Genomic DNA, 17,944 nt, shown 5'->3' on the forward strand with positions numbered 1-17,944 from the left:
TCCTCAAAAAGGGCAGACAAGATGGGATAGGAAATTTTCTCTCATTACCAATACTACCAATTACTTCTAAAATATTTGAGCGAGCAGTGTGTAACCAACTAGAAAAATATAATAAAAAACACAACATTATTCTTAATAATCAGTATGGATTTAGGAAGGGCCAAAGCATTGTACATGCTATTAATTAACTAATCTCTAAAATAAGCAAATGCCTCGATAACAAGGAGAGCATATCCAGTATCTTCTGTGACCTCAGTAAGGCATTTGATATGGTAAACCATAAGCAGGTGCTCCTCAAATTAGCTTCTTATGGCTTCCATGAATAATCTGTAAATTGGAAGTCATATCTCAAAAATAGGAAACAAAGAGGGTAGTTATACAACATAAGGGCGAGAAAGCTTGCCCTAGTTGGAAGGAAAAACAAGCAGGTGTACCCCAGGGGTCCAAACTAAGCCCATTACTATTTCTATATTATGTAAATGACATGCCAGGTAAGGTAACTTCAGATAGGATTCTGTATGCAGATGACTTAGCAACAGTAGTCTGTTGTAATAACACTGAAGAATTATCACAAAAAACCAAATAGACTCTTCAAAAAGTATAAAACTGGATAAATAATAATACTATTAAACTAAACTTAACAAAAACACAGATTGTACACTTCAGGACCAAACAAACAGTTGAATATGTAACACAGTTAAGTTATGAAGGCAGAGAACTGATAGCTGCAGAATCTGTCAAATTTCTGGGGGTGACCGTAAACAAAAACTTGTCATGGACTGATCATGTGGATTGCTTACTGAAGCAGTTAAATAGTTTTGTTTATTCAGTGAGAGCTCTGAATAAAGTAACTGACTTAGCTATTAGGAAATTTGTGTATCACGCGTATTTTATATAAGTGGTAAGATATGGCAAAATTTTTGGGGGAGTTGAAAAAGGAAGCCTTCTCAGAGTGTTCAAGCTACAGAAAAAAATTATCAGAGCTATGACTGGAACAAACAGTAGACAATCATGCAAACCTTTATTTGCAAGCCTTGACTTACTGACAATTCTTTCCATGTTTATATATGAAGCACTTCTCTTTGAGTTAAAAAACCAACATCTTTTTGAGGGAAATTCATTTACGCACACTTATGAAAGAAAACAAAAAGAAGATTACATGTTACCTTGCCACAGACTAACATTATTTGAAAATGCTCCATATTACATGGCTTTGAAGATTAGCAAAAAAATCTGTTCAAAGTTGAAGAACTGCTAGCTAGAATCCACCTGTGCAAACATTAGAAAATATTTATAAAGCAAATGCTACTACATTGTGGATGATTTTGTAAATGAGGAAGACAAGTAGGAGATATTACATTTGTTTTGTTTTCCTGTTTTTGCTACATTATGTTCTATGTGTATGCTTATGTTTCCTTTTAATGGAGTTATATGTTCTTTTTATATGTGTCCATACTTATAAACTATGTATCATGTGATCTATGAATCTAAATACAGTAAAACTTCGTTTACACAAATCCGAAGAAACCGAAAAATCAGGAGTTCATGTTAAAAAAATTTGTGTTAAGTGAAAAACACAGGTTTTAATAAGTATAAATGTACAGCAGTACACTGATGTGTAATACACTACACTATCAATCACTTTATTGTAAACTTATAACACTATAAAGTGATTGTAAAATTACAAGTACTCACAAATTATGTACGTTACTTTCTTGGAAAAAATTCGACCATGGTTCACTGATGTTCATGGGAACGATAATATTTTGTAATTTCACAACCAATTATAATGATAGCGTCCGTAAACCCAGCAGTGATGTCGGATGTTGAAGCGAACTGTTCTGAACAGTCCAAGGCTGTAAACATCTCCTGACTGGTAGGTGGAATGGTATCTGTATTCTCTTCCTCTTCAGTTTCTTCCGATGGCCCTTCTTGCACCTCGTTCACAGATTTTGGCACATCTGATTCCACAGAAGCACATACGGCAACATCATCATCTACACTAATGAATTCTTCAAAACTAATCCCAGGGCTCGCAATGTCCTGCAGAACTGTCCATTCATCAGGTGAAGTGACATCTTCTAACTCGTGGACATCTTCAGTGTTGCTATGTCTCCAAGCTTTATTAAAGAACTTCCCTATATTATGTGGCGATACTGAGTTCCAGGCTGCTGCGAGGGCTTTTATTGCGCCAAGCAGATTCCAATTTGGGGCTGCACTATTGTTTTCAGCAGCATGAATTGCAGCTCTTACAAGTCACTTACGATAAGCTCTCTTTATGAGAGAGATTATGCCTTGGGCCAAAGGCTGAAGGCGGCTTGTGCTGTTGGGTGGAAAAAACTGAACCTTTATGTTGGATAGGTTCAGATCATGAATGTTATGGGCTGTACATCTGTCCAATGTAAGAAGATCATATCTATTTTGAGCAACCATTCGAATGTTTAAACAAAGGAACCACTTGCGAAATGATGTGCTATCGATCCAAGCTTTCTTGTGGTGAGAATAGATGCAAGGTAAAGTGTCCATATTTATGTTTTTAAAACAATGTGGTTTCTCAGGTTTACTGATAACCCAGGGACGGAACTTCTCACTGCTGTCAGCATTACAGCACAGTACAACAGTCACACGTTGTTTGCTTCGTGCTCCACCATGACACTTATCACCTTTTATCCCCAGGGTGTGATTTGGAAAAAGATGGTAGAAAAATCCAGTTTCATCCATTATTTTAAACACATCACACTGAGTACTTTTCCCTCACTCGGTTGAATTCGTGCAACCAGCTGTTCACACTTTCTTCATAAATTTTATTTGCTTCACCACAAATTTGTACAGATGAAATTGAATATCTCTTTTGGAACCGATACAACCAACCAGCAGAACAACGGAAGTCTTCTATGCTCATATCTTTAGCAATATCATTTGCTTCTGACTGAATCACAGGGCCAGTTAAAGGTATGTTAGATGCACGCATATGATTGAACCATTCTAGCAGTAACGTCTCGATGTCTTCATACTTGGCAGTACAAAGTCTTTTCGATTTATTTCCAGAACCTGATGCTGCAGCATTAATAATTTTTTCGCGATTCTTAATAATCATAGATAAAGTAGATTTAGGAATTCCAAACTGCTCTGCAATTGCTGTTTTCTTGGTACCATGGTCCACTTCATCTAGAATCTTAAGCTTTAACTGTACATTTAGAGCTGTCTGTTTCCTTTTTGCCATTTTCGCGTGCTACGGTACCGGTTGTAACTGTAGTTTTTATTCAGTATTCCAGCTCGATATGGCTACGACTAATAGAACACCTGTCAAATCTGGCACTGAGTACGTCCCTAAATGCTGCTGCACACATTATTGAATGTCTTACAATGTACAGCATACACAGATTATTGAGGTGATAATCGCGGCTACTGACGTACAATACATTAAAAACGAGTCAACAATAAGTATAATTAGCTTTGTGGCTACATTTCCTACATTCATTCCGGAAAATAAATTATGCTTTAGAATACTCTAAGGTCGGAAGTTTGTAAAAATTTTTCTTTCGAAAATTCAGTCTTGATCACACCATGTATGCTTCAAGTGTCCATACATAGTGTGATCAAGACTGAATTTTTGAAAGAAAAATAACGAGGTTATACTGTGTCTAGATATAAACATATATACTACTTTTATGAAAGAAAAATTAAAAAAAAATTTTGATCACTGTTCCAAAAATGTGTTACAGTGAAATTTAATTACGCCAGGAGCTGAAAAAGATTCCTGATTCGCCTTAACCAAAATTCGTGTTAACAGATAAAACATACCATAAGAACTACTGCATTCCTGGTGGGACCGTTATTTTTTTTCCCATTAACAGCGAGTTCGTCTTGGCCAGTTGGCGCTAACGAGGTTATACTGTATCTAGATATAAACATATATACTACTTTTATGAAAGTATGTGCTCTTTGAAGTATGTCCATATTTATAAACTAGAGAAACAAACATGAAAAATACTTTAAAAGAATGATTTCAAACCACTGTGGAAATTTTAACAAAAAGGAAGAAATCTAACATGTAATTATCTTTTTATGTTGTAATGTGCTTCTGGGAGCATCCATTTGCTTTATTTTAATGTATCTTGTTTTAGGTATACTTAGGTAGGCATAGAATTATTCACTGATGAGTCACCAATGTTTCAGTCAAATGATTGTATATGGTGTGTCATGTGACAATAAAGATTCTATTCTGTTCTTTCCATAACAACTTGTTTGCGTAATATCTTTGAGGAACATATTGATTGAACTATGAGCAGGGATTTATTGCAGTTGATCTTTCTGTTGATACAAGTAGATTACTTGAGCTTACTTATATTTTTCGCGTGTGTTGTTGTGACTGTGTATTTCAAGCATTTTACTTCATGTTGTTGTTGTTGTTGTGGTCTTCAGTCCTGAGACTGGTTTGATGCAGCTCTACATACTACTCTATCCTGTGCAAGCTTCATCATCTCCCAGTACCTACTGCAGCCTACATCCTTCTGAATCTCCTTAGTGTATTCATCTCTTGGTCTCCCTCTACGATTTTTACCCTCCACGCTGCCCTCCAATACTAAATTGGTAAGCCCTTGATGCCTCAGAATATGCCCTACCAACTGATCCCTTCTTCTAGTCAAGTTGTGCCACAAACTCCTATTCTCCCCAATTCTATTCAATACCTCCTCATTAGTTATGTGATCTACCCATCTAATCTTCAGCATTCTTTCGTAGCCCCACATTTCGAAAGCTTCTATTCTCTTCTTGTCTAAACTATTTATCGTCCATGTTTCACTTCCATACATGGCCACACTCCATACAAATACTTTCAGATACGACTTCCTGACACTTAAATCAATACTTGATGTTAACAAATTTCTCTTCTTCAGAAACGCTTTCCTTGCCACTGCCAGTCTACATTTTATATCCTCTCTACTTCGACCATCATCAGTTATTTTGCTCCCTAAACAGCAAAACTCCTTTACTACTTTAAGTGTTTCATTTCCTAATCTAATCCCCTCAGCATCACCTGACTTAATGTGACTACATTCCATTATCCTCGTTTTGCTTTTGTTGATGTTCATCTTATACCCTCATTTCAAGACACTGTCCACTCCGTTCAACTGCTCTTCCAAGTCCTTTGCTGTCTCTGACAGAATTACAATGTCATCAGCGAACCTCAAAGTTTTTATTTCTTCTCCATGGATTTTAATACCTACTCCGAACTTTTTTTTTGTTTCCTTTACTGCTTGCTCAATATACAGATTGAATAGTATCGGGGAGAGGCTACAACCCTGTTTCACTCCCTTCCCAACCATTGCTTCCCTTTCATGTCCCTCGACTCTTATAAATGCCATCTGCTTTCTGTACAAATTGTAAATAGCCTTTCGCTCCCTGTATTTTACCCCTACCATCTTCAGAATTTGAAAGAGAGTATTCCAGTCAACGTTGTCAAAAGCTTTCTCTAAGTCTACAAATGCTAGAAACTTAGGTTTGCCTTTCCCTAATCTTTCTTCTAAGATAAGTCATACGGTCAGTATTGCCTCACGTGTTCCAACATTTCTACGGAATCCAAACTAATCTTCACCGAGGTCAGCTTCTACCAGTTTTTCCATTCGTCTGTAAAGAATTCGTCTTAGTGTTTTGCAGCTGTGACCTACTGGGAATTTCGCCTGTCTCATATATCTTGCTCACCAGATGGTAGAGTTTTGTCAGGACTGGCTCTCCCAAGACTGTCAGTAGTTGTAATGTTGTCTACTCCCGGGGCCTTGTTTCGAGTTAGGTTTTTCAGTGCTCTGTCAAACTCTTCTCGCAGTATCATATCTCCCATTTCATCTTCATCTATATCATCTTCCATTTCCATAATATTGTCCTTAAGAACATCGCCCCTGTATAGACCCTCTATATACTCCTTCCACCTTTCTGCTTTCCCTTCTTTGCTTAGAACTGGGTTTCCATCAGAGCTCTTGATATTCATGCAAGTGGTTCTCTTTTCTCCAAACGTCTCTTTAATTTTCCTGTAGGCAGTTACCTATCTTACCCCTCATGAGGTGAGCCTCTACAGCCTTACATTTGTCCTCTAGTCATCCCTGCTTAGCCATTTTGCACTTCCTGTCAATCTCATTTTTGAGAAGTTTGTATTCCTTTTTGCCTGTTTCATTTACTGCATTTTTATACTTTCTCCTTTCATCAATTAAATTCAGTATTCCTTCTGTTATCCAAGGATTTCTACTAGCCCTTGCCTTTTTACCTACTTGATCCTCTGCTGCCTTCACTATTTCATCCCTCAGAGCTACCCATTCTTCTTATACTGTATTTCTTTCCCCCATTCCTGTCAATTGTTCCCTTAAGCTCTCCCTGAAACACTGTACAACCTCTGGTTCTTTCAGTTTATCTAGATTGCATCTCCTTAAATTCATACCTTTTTGCAGTTTCTTCAGTTTTAATCTACAGTTCATAACCAATAGATTGTGGTCAGAGTCCACATCTGCCCCTGGAAATGTCTTACAATTTAAAACCTGGTTCCTAAATCTGTCTTACTATTGTATAATCTATCTGAAACCTTTTAGTATCTCCAGGGTTCTTCCATGTATACAACCTTCTTTCATGATTCTTGAACCAAGTGTTAGCTATGATTAAGTTATGCTCTGTGAAAAATTCTACCAGGCAGCTTCCTCTTTCATTTCTTAGCCCTAATCCATATTCACCTACTATGTTTCCTTCTCTTCCTTTTCCTACTGTTGAATTCCAGTCACCCATGACTATTAAATTTTCGTCTCCCTTCACTACCTGAATAATTTCTTTTATCTTATCATACATTTCTTCAATTTCTTCATCATCTGCAGAGCTAGTTGGCATATAAACTGGTAGTACCATAGTAGGTGTGGGCTTCGTGTCTTTCTTGGCCACAATAATGCGTTCACTATGCTGTTTGTAGTAGATTACCCACACTCCTATTTTTTTTTTGTTCAATATTAAACCTACTCCTGCATTACCCCTATTTGATTTTGTATTTATAACCCTGTATTTGCCTGACCAAAAGTCTTGTTCCTCCTGCCACCGAACTTCACTAATTCCCACTATATCTAACTTTAACCTATAGATTTTGCTTTTTAAATGTTCTAACCTACCTGCCCGATTAAGGGATCTGACATTCCACACTCCGATCCTTAGAACGCCAGTTTTCTTTCTCCTGATAACGACGTCCTCTTGAGCAGTCCGCATCCGGAGATTGGAATGGGGGACTATTTTACCTCCAGAATATTTTACCCATCATTTAATCATACAGTAAAGCTGTATGCCCTCGGGAAAAATTATGGCTGTAGTTTCCCCTTCATAAAATGCCAAAAACAAAGAAGTTTAATTGCAGTTGTAAATTTTGTGGCAATCAACATAAGCGTGTTGTTGGAAATTGTAAAAATGGAGAAATTGTTATGTACCAGCGAAGTTAGGTTAGGTCTAAAAGTTCACCAGGCAGTGCTTCAAAATGCAAGTTCAAATACTTACCAAATATGAACAAGATGTTGGTGCTGTAAATAGTGAAAATAATGGTTACATTTTAATTAGTAAGTGCAGGCTTTCAGAATTGCTCTTGTCTGTTGCTAAATGTAAATATTGTAATGGTGAATAATCCCTTACGTATAGTGAAGATATAAGAAAGAGAAGAGGTCTGTCCAGCAAAATTGTTGTGGAATTCTGAGTGTCTAAAGCAACAAAATGTACAATGACATCTCATGTAACATGCACAAAATATAGTGAAGTGAAGATTTGCTTTGCTTATGCTATGAGGCGTATTGTGAAGGGAAGAGAAGCAGCCCAGATATTCTGTGCTATGATAGATCTCCCACCGCCACCAGTCAAATTTGAGAGGTATTGTAACCATCTGCATAATGCCCTAGCAGAAATTGTGAAGTGTCTGTACAGAGAGCATTGAAAGAAACTGTAGATATTTGTCAATCTATTGATAATGTTGCTGCATTGGACAGTTCCTGGCAGAAGAGAGTCTATAAATTACTGAATGGAGTTGTCACAGACACCTCTGTAGATATAGGCAAGGTGGTGGACTATTAATGTGTGACAAAACACTGCCAAGGTTGTGCTAATAAGGTAAATGAACATGAATATGACAAAAGATTTGAACGTTTCATTGGTGGTATGGAAAGCAAGGGGGTAGCCTCTATTTTTAGTAAGTCGCTTGCTAGACATGGTGTGCGATACACTCACTACCTTGGTGATGGTGACTCTAAAGGCTTCAGTAGTATTGTGGCTGCTGAAACATATGGTGAAAATGAAATAAAAAAATATAGGATGTGCAGAACATGGGCAGAAGAGAATAGGGGCAAGACTTAGGAAACTGTGCAAGGACAAGACAAAAGAAAAACCTCTCTGATGGCAAAGCAATTGGTGAACAAGGCAGGATCACCAAATCATAAATAGAAGACCTTACAGAATATTATGTTCTAGCCATCAGGAGAAACAGCTAAAATGTCAGGGAATTGAGAAAAGCACTTTGGGCAACTTTGTTGCACAGAATACCCACTGATGGGCATCCACAGCCTGACCCCTGCCCAAAAGGAAACATGAGATGCTGGAAGTATAATAGGTGTGAAGCAAATGGACAAAAACATACACAAGTACCTCCCATACCAGAAATTGTTATGGTAGAACTAAAGGCAGTATAAAGAGATCTTTCAAATTCTGAACTACAAAAATGTTTACATGGCAAAACACAGAATCCGAATGAAAGTGTCATTAGTTGCACTTGGGAACATTTGCCAAAAACTGTTTTTGTTGGAATGACAGCTTTTCAGATGCGTGTGATGGTGGATGTCATAATATGTTTTAATAATGGAATAGCAAGCAGATTAAAAACCATGAGCAGACCAGGCATCAAAGCTGGAGACAATCGGAAAAGTGGGCTACTACGAGTGGACAGGCAACATGTCGCTGAAGCTCAAAAAGCTACTTCATGACAGAGGCGACCAGAATAACAAAGAAAAGAAAGAAAACTAAAGAAGATGAAAAGGACACTCAGAAACAGGAAGATTATGGAGCTGGAACGTGTTAACATGTTATCAGTAAGAAGAAAATTACATGCAAAGCTTTACTTTAAATTTCCCATAATTAACATTTTTTGCATATTAAGTATCGTTATCTCATCCAGTATTAAAGCAACAAAAACAAAATTTTACATCAGTAATAAAATAGTGCTTGCCTACACATTCAACAATGTTTCAAATGTTTTCAGCTTGAACATGTCATATGTTCTTAAATTATTAGGAGAAAAAATTGTTGTGTTGTTGTGGTCTTCAGTCCTGAGACTGGTTTGATGCAGCTCTCCATGCTACTCTATCCTGTGCAAGCTTTTTCATCTCCCAGTACCTACTGCAACCTACATCCTTCTGAATCTGCTTAGTGTATTCATCTCTTGGTCTCCCTCTACGATTTTTACCCTCCACGCTGCCCTCCAATACTAAATTGGTGATCCCTTGATGCCTCAGAACATGTCCTACCAACCGATCCCTTCTTCTGGTCAAGTTGTGCCACAGACTTCTCTTCTCCCCAATCCTATTCAATACTTCCTCATTAGTTATGTGATCTACCCATCTTCTTCTATAAAACATTTTTTTTAAAAAAATGTGCAAGACATCAAATTGATAAATATTTCTGGTTTACTATTTCAGCAGTCAATAAAAAAAAAAACATACAGTATTAAGATGAAAATCAATATTCAGTGCACTATGTATTCCACGGTCTTTAAATTTTTTTTTTGCATAGAGTTCACAATATACTAATTATTTTATCAAAGTTTTATTTCAGTACCTGTTAAAAGTTTTTGATGTATTAAATTAAAAAAATAGTAAAAACTACAGGCCATGACATCCAGGTCCTCTTAATATGCTGTCAATGACAATATTATTAGAGACAGAGAAGAATAGTAAGAAACAGTTTTTGTTCGAGCAAATTAGTTATATGTTGCCCCCTCTGGCTGCTCCAGCAGAGAGAAGTAAATTTGTCTTATCTCAGAAAGCTATATCTTAGCAGAAGCTGTTTTATTTTTTGCGACAGAGAAACTCATGTGTAAAGAAGACCATTCTCTTTGGTGTACACTATGGTCAGATTACTACCATTTAATTTGATTTTTGACTATCTATATACAGGGCTATTACAAATGATTGAACCGATTTCATAAATTCACTGTAGCTCCATTCATTGACGTATGGTCACGACACACTACAGATACGTAGAAAAACTCATAAAGTTTTGTTCGGCTGAAGCCGCACTTCAGGTTTCTGCCGCCAGAGCGCTCGAGTGCGCAGTGAGACAAAATGGCGACAGGAGCCGAGAAAGCGTATGTCGTGCTTGAAATGCACTCACATCAGTCAGTCATAACAGTGCAACGACACTTCAGGACGAAGTTCAACAAAGATCCACCAACTGCTAACTCCATTCGGCGATGGTATGCGCAGTTTAAAGCTTCTGGATGCCTCTGTAAGGGGAAATCAACGGGTCGGCCTGGAGTGAGCGAAGAAACGGTTGAACGCGTGCGGGCAGGTTTCACGCGTAGCCCGCGGGAGTCGACGAATAAAGCAAGCAGGGAGCTAAACGTACCATAGGATGGTGCTCCACCTCACTTCCATCATGATGTTCGGCATTTCTTAAACAGGAGATTGGAAAACCGATGGATCGCTCGTGGTGGAGATCATGATCAGCAATTCATGTCATGGCCTCCTCACTCTCCCGACTTAACCCCATGCGATTTCTTTCTGTGGGGTTATGTGAAAGATTCAGTGTTTAAACCCCTTCTACCAAGAAACGTGCCACAACTGCGAGCTCGCATCAACGATGCTTTCGAACTCATTGATGGGGACATGCTGCGCCGAGTGTGGGAGGAACTTGATTATCGGCTTGGTGTCTGCCGAATCACTAAAGGGGCGCATATCGAACATTTGTGAATGCCTAAAAAAATCTTTTTGAGTTTTTGTATGTGTGTGCAAAGCATTGTGAAAATATCTCAAATAATAAAGTTATTGTAGAGCTGTGAAATCGCTTCAATCATTTGTAATAACCCTGTATGTAGGGTGCCTGTCCATTCAGACATGTCTAAAAGAGCAGACACCATTTCTGGTCCAGCAGCCATTCTGAATTAAGACACAAAGAAATTACAGACATTGGCTGCAAATGGGCATTAATTTAAATCAATGGGGAAAGTTGAAAATTTGTGCCGGACTGGGATTCGAACCCAGGTCTCCTGCTTATTGGGCAGATACTCTGACCACTAAGTCATCGAGGCACAGTGGTCATTGTGACTGCACAGGCTACCCTAGCACACCTCCTGTCAGACACAAATTCTCAACTTCCCACACATTGCCAATGTTGTGCCCCTTGCCTATTATTCTCATTACTCGCGACATTTCACCAGTTCGTGTAAGAGTTTGAGCCTGGTGTGCCTGAAGAGATCACTGGCCACCCTTGCCTTAAATACACGTATGTGTTGTCTGTTCTTGCAGCTAGTGTCTGTAATTCCTTTGTGTCTTAATTCATAATGGCTGCTGGATCAAAAGTAGTGTCTGTTCTTTCAGATATGAGTGAAAGAACAGATATCAAATATATACAGGGTGGTCCATTGATAGAGACCGGGCCAAATATCTCATGAAATAAGCATCAAACTAAAAAACTACAAAGAACGAAACACGTCTAGCTTGAAGGGGGAAACCAGATGGCGCTGTGGTTGGCCTGCTAGATGGCGCTGCCATGGGTCAAACGGATATCAACTGCATTTTAAAAAAATAGGAATCCCCATTTTTTCATTACATATTCATGTACTACATAAATAAATATGAGTGTTTTTAGTTGGACCACTTTTTTCGCTTTGTGATAGATGGTGTCCAGACCGTTCGCCGGATAGTTATGTTATTTAAGGAAACAGGAAGTGTTCAGCCACATGTGAAACATCAACCATGAGCTGCAACAAATGATGATGCCCAAGTAGGTGTTTTAGCTGCTGTTGCAGCTAATCCGCACATCGGTAGCAGACAAATTGCGCAAGAATTGGGAATCTCAAAAACGTCAGTGCTGAGAATGCTATATCAACATCAGTTGCACCCGTACGATATTTCTATGCACCAGGAATTGCATGGTGGTGACTTCGAACGGCGTGTACAGTTCTGCCACTGGGAACAAGAGAAATTACGGGACGATGACAGATTTTTTGCCTGCGTTCTATTTAGCGATGAAGTGTCATTCACCAACAGCAGTAACGTAAACCAGCATAATATGCACTATTGGGCAACGGAAAATCCGTGAGGGCTGCGACAAGTGGAACATCAGCGACCTTGGTGGGTTAATGTATGGTGCGGCATTATGGTAGGAAGGATAACAGGCCCCCCATTTTATCTATGGCAAACTAAAGGGTGCAATGTATGCTGATTTCCTACGTAACATTTTACCGATGTTACTACAAGCTGTTTTACTGCATGACAGAATGGCGATGTACTTCTAACATGATGGACGTCCGGCACATAGCTTGCGTGCGGTTGAAGCGGTATTGAATAGCATATTTCATGACAGGTGGCTTGGTCGTCGAAGCACCATACCATGGCCCGCACGTTCACCGGATCTGACGTCCCCGGATTTCTTTTTGTGGGGAAAGTTGAAGGATGTTTGCTAGTGATCTACTGACAACGCCTGAGAACATGCGTCAGCGCATTGTCAATGCATGTGCGAACGTTACGGAAGGCAAACTACTCGCTTTTGAGAGGAATGCCGTTACACTTATTGCCAAATGCATTGAGGTTGACGGACATAATTTTGAGCATTTATTGCATTAATGAGGTATTTACAGGTAATCACGTTGTAATAGCATGCGTTCTCAGAAATGATAAGTTCACAAAGGTACATGTATCACATTGGAAAAACTGAAATAAAATGTTCAAACGGGCTACGTTCTGTATTTTAATTTCAAACACCTACCTGTTACCAACTGTTTGTCTAAAATTGTGAGCCATATGTTTGTGACTATTACAGCACCATTTATCAAAAAGCGAAAAAAGTGGTCCAACTAAAACATTCATATTTCTTTACGTACTGCACAAATATGTAATAAAAAATGGGGGTCCCTATTTTAAAAAACGCAGTTGATATCCGTTTGACCTATGGCAGAGCCATCTAGTGGGCCAACCATAGTGCCATTTGGTTTCCCCCTTCAAACTAGACGAGTTTTGTTCTTTGTGGTTTTTTCATTTGATGCTTATTTCGTGAGATATTTGGCCCGGTCACAATCAATGGACCACCTTGTACAATTAAGGTGAAGAAGCCAGTGATCTCTTCGGTACGGATCTGTACCAGGCTCAGAATCTTACGGGAATTAGCGAAATGCTGTGAGTAATGAGAATAATGGGTTAGGGGCATTACATTAGTAATGTGTGGATATGTTGAGAATCTGGGTCTGATGGGAGGTCTGATGGTACTTACAGTTGCAATGACCACTGTGTATGGATGGCTTGTGGTCAGAGCATCTGGCTAGTAAGCAAGAGAACTGGGTTTGAATCCCTGTGTGGCACAAATTTTCAACTTTCCCCACTGATTTAAATCAATGCCCACTTCTATATCTACATCTACATTTATACTCCGCAAGCCACCCAACGGTGTGTGGCGGAGGGCACTTTATGTGCCACTATCATTACCTCGCTTTCCTGTTCCAGTCGCGTATGGTTAGCAGGAAGAATGACTGCCGGAAAGCCTCCGTGCACGCTCGAATCTCTCTAATTTTACATTTGTGATCTCCTTGGGAGGTATAAGTAGGGGGAAGCAATATATTCGATACCTCATCCAGAAACGTACCATCTCAAAACCTGGACAGCAAGCTACACCGCGATGCAGAGCGCCTCTCTTGCACAGTCTGGCACTTGAGTTTGCTAAAGATCTCCGTAATGCTATCAAGCCTACCAAATAACGCTGTGACGAAACGAGCCGCTCTTCTTTGGATCTTCTCTATCTCCTCTGTCAACCCGACCTGGTACGAATCCCACACTGATGAGCAATACTCAAGTATAGGTCGAACAAGTGTTTTGTAAGCCACTTCCTTTGTTGATGGACTACATTTTGTAAGGACTCTCCTAATGAATCTCAACCTGGCACCTGCCTTACCAACAATTAATTTTATACGATCATTCCACTTCAAATCGTTCCATACGCATACTCCCAGATATTTTACAGAAGTAACTGCTACCAGTGTTTGTTGCGCTATCATATAATCATACAATAAAGGATCCTTCTTTCTATATATTTGCAATACATTATATTTGTCTATGTTAAGGGTCAGTTCCCACTTCCCGCACCAAGTGCCTATCCGCTGCAGATCTTCCTGCATTTCGCTGCAATTTTCTAATGCTGCAACTTCTCTGTATACTACAGCATCATCCACGAAGAGCCGCACGGAGCTTCCGACACTGTCTACTTGGTCATTTTTATATATTGTGAAAAGCAATGGTCCCATAACATTCCCCTGTGGCACACCAGAGGTTACTTTAATGTCTGTAGACGCCTCTCCATTGAGAACAACATGCTGTGTTCTGTTTGCTAAAAACTCTTCAATCCAGCCACATAGCTGGTCTGATATTCCATAGGCTTTTACATTATCAGGCAACAGTGCGGAACTTTATCGAACACCTTCTGGAAGTCAAGGAAAATGGCATCTACCTGGGAGCCTGTATCTAATATTTTCGGGGTCTCATGAACAAATAAAGCCAGTTTGGGTCTCTCACAATCGCTGTTTCAGGAATCCATGTTGATTCCTACAGAGTAGATTCTGGGTTTCCGGAAATGACATGACATGCGAGCAAAAAACATGTTCTAAAATTCTACAACAGATCGATGTCAGAGATATAGGCCTATAGTTTTGCATATCTGCTCGACGACCCTTCTTGAAAACTGGAACTACCTGTGCCCTTTTCCAATCATTTGGAACCTTCCGTTCCTCTAGAGACTTGCGGTACACGGCTGTTAGAAGAGGGCAAGTTCTTTCATGTACTCTGTGTAGAATCAAACTGGTATCCTGTGAGGTCCGGTGGACTTTCCTCTATTGAGTGATTTCAGTTGCTTGTCTATTCCTTGGAAACGTATTTCGATGTCAGCCATTTTTTCATTCGCACTGCAGTGTGGTCTTCCTCTGTTAAACAGCTTTGGAAAAAGGTGTTTAGTATTTCAGCTTTATGTGTGTCATCCTCAGTTTCCATGCCATTAAAATCCCAGAGTGTCTGGATATGCTGTTTTGATCCACGTACTGCTTTAACGTAAGACCAGAACTTCCTAGGATTGCAGCCAATGTCTATAATTCCTTTGTGCCTTTTTTAATATCTGCTTGACACACATGGGCGGAGTTCCTGATGTTCTGTGGTAACTGCCTCATTAGTATATTATTCATCTGATTTCAAAATCTTTTTTCCATCTAACAGCTTACACAACACAGTTAGGTGGAAAAATTGATAACCACATAATCAACCTACCCTCCACGAAAACCTGAATTGTCACACTTCGGATGTTGTTCATCTGTGTTGGTTTAGTTGTCAGATACTAGGAACACATGGGCTTTGGCAACTTACTACCATGACATTCCATTTGCAGTAAAATGAATAAACAGTGTGTACAAAATATTTCTAAAACATGTCCCCCTACATTTAGTGGACACACTTAGGGAACTAATTATTACAGCCATTAATGGTGTATACTAATTGCCTGGAATGCTGGACCATGTGGAATGATGCAAGACGTGCTTCTCTTCAGTTTGTTTTGATCATTATAATTGACATTTCGAACTGCTGTTTCTTTACAGCAGGTACAGAACAGCAGTGTATACACTATCCAATGAAAAGTATCCTGGCATCTATTAGTGAGCAACAATTTGAAGTGTGTCCATGCGTCATTTTTATGATGGCTTGAACTTTGCTGGGGACACTTTCAGTGGCGAGTCCAAATGTTTGTGGAGGAATGGCAGCCAATTATACTGTGGTACTATCCACAAACCTTTGTCTCATAGAAGCTACTTTTTGAAACAGTGTCTTGTCTGTTGATACAAACAGTCATTGTCTCTGAACTATTCCTCTGTTTTACATAGCACAAAGTGCTCGAAAATTTGTCCATAACCTTCTGCATTAGCATTCTCGTAAGTTCAATATGGGACCACACCACAACCCTGGAAAGCATCCTCATATCATAACACCACCTGTTCTGTACTATTGGCACTATCCATGGTGCCGATTAACGTTCTCCAGGCATTCGCCAAACCCCTTCCGGCCGATTGCCAGAATAAATAGCATGATTCATCACTCCAAGTCACTCATTTCTAATCATGCACTGTTCAGCAGTGTCACTCTTTGCACCACCTCAAGTGTCACTTAGAATTGACTTCAGAAAGGTCTTTCTTATGAGGAGCTGCTTTATCATTGTACCCCATTATCTTTAAGTCACTACACACAACCATTATGCTAGCTGGACTACTGGTACTGAGTGATGCCTTCCATTTTTTGGTTTTAGATAATAATTTTGTGAAGTTTTGTTGGTATTGGTATTAGCTGTGGTATAGTAGTATTAATACAAGTAGTTGCTTTCTTAGTAGGCAGAGAATTTCGAGACTATTATTGTTAGTTCTATAAATAGTTCTACTGGTGTAACTGAACTTTGGTAATGTAGATGTATAGTTTTTTTTCAGTAACTGTAAAATTTTACGATGAGTGAGAAGTGTGGGCTGTGTCCTAGGTTTGTGAGTAGTGGGTTATGGTGTGGGATTTGTTCAAAGTATTTTCATTGGGGAGAATGCAGTGGGGAAGCCAGTGGTCATTTTAGTGAGATCCTCTCCTGGAAATGCAGAGTCTGTAGTAGAAATTAATTGATAGAGGAGCAGGAGCATAAGATGTGTGTCCTTCAGGTGCAGTTACAATGCGCAAAGGAGGAACTAGATAGGTTGAGGAGGGTGAAGGGTGGTAGGAAATGGGCACTGGCAGTTGGCAAGAAGGCAGCTAGGAAGATGAGATATTCAGACAGTTTTACTTTGCATATATGCAATAGATTTGACCAACTATCAGAGTTGAGTGGAGAGGAGGCTTGTGTAGCTGTAGCTGTAGATGTAGAGAACATGCAGCAGTCCTCAGCAATTAGGAGCCTTAGGTTAGTTGCCAGGAGAGGTGTGGGCCAGCAGTTGCAGGAAGTGTTGGGGAGTGAGTGCCATGTCACCAGCATTGTGAAGCCTGGTGCAGGGTTGGCTCAAGTGACTGACAGCATAGGGGAGTTATTTAGGAATTTTACGAAGGAGGATCAGGTAGTGGTAGTGGGTGGAGCAGGGAACAGTCTTGATAGGGACGGGGAATATGATGTAGGTGGTGACCTGGTAAAGATAACTACTCAAACTGGTGGCACTAATGTGCATTTCATGCAACTGTTTCAACGTCATGATTGGCCTCACCTTAATGCGGCTGTTAGGCGCGTTAACGTGGGGCTGAGGAGGGTGCTGATGACAGAGGGCATGGGTCACATCTCAGTGGTCCCAGTTGGGTCTATCAGTAGATCAGGTTTCAATAGGCATGGCCTGCACCTCAATAAATATGGGAAGGGGAGGCTGGCAAAACGTATAGGTGAAAGTGTAGTGGGTGGTGGTGGGGTCACTCATGGAAAAATTCCTATGGTAGTTGGTGTCAGAGCTGCACCTTTTTTAGACTGAAGTCAGCCAATAGGTATACCTGCTTAAGGAAGTCCCTCTAACTAAGGGCTCACCTTCCGAGGATGTAATGTTTCCAAGTAGAGAAGGAATTAGCATATTTCATCAAAATATAAGAGGTATTAGAGATAAAGTTAATGAAATGCTTATAGAAGTTGACTCTGAAATTATTGGTATATCAGAGCACCACTTAAATAATTTGACAGTTCAGAGGCTTCCTTTACC

The 17,944-nt window shown here is 39.6% G+C and overlaps 1 protein-coding gene and 1 non-coding gene across 2 annotated transcripts in view; one reads left to right on the plus strand and one right to left on the minus strand.

Moving 5' to 3' along the window:
• LOC124593759 (zinc finger protein 345-like) overlaps nt 1-17,944 on the plus strand; it is a 192,070-nt gene that overhangs the window by 90,392 nt on the left and 83,734 nt on the right. The gene's annotated exons all lie outside the window — the stretch shown is intronic.
• On the minus strand, nt 11,230-11,304 carry Trnai-aau. The gene has a single exon. It is a non-coding gene; the product is annotated as a tRNA-Ile (tRNA).

This window comes from Schistocerca americana, chromosome 2, assembly GCF_021461395.2.
Source record: "Schistocerca americana isolate TAMUIC-IGC-003095 chromosome 2, iqSchAmer2.1, whole genome shotgun sequence".
In the NCBI taxonomy this organism is placed as follows: Eukaryota; Metazoa; Arthropoda; class Insecta; order Orthoptera; family Acrididae; genus Schistocerca; species Schistocerca americana.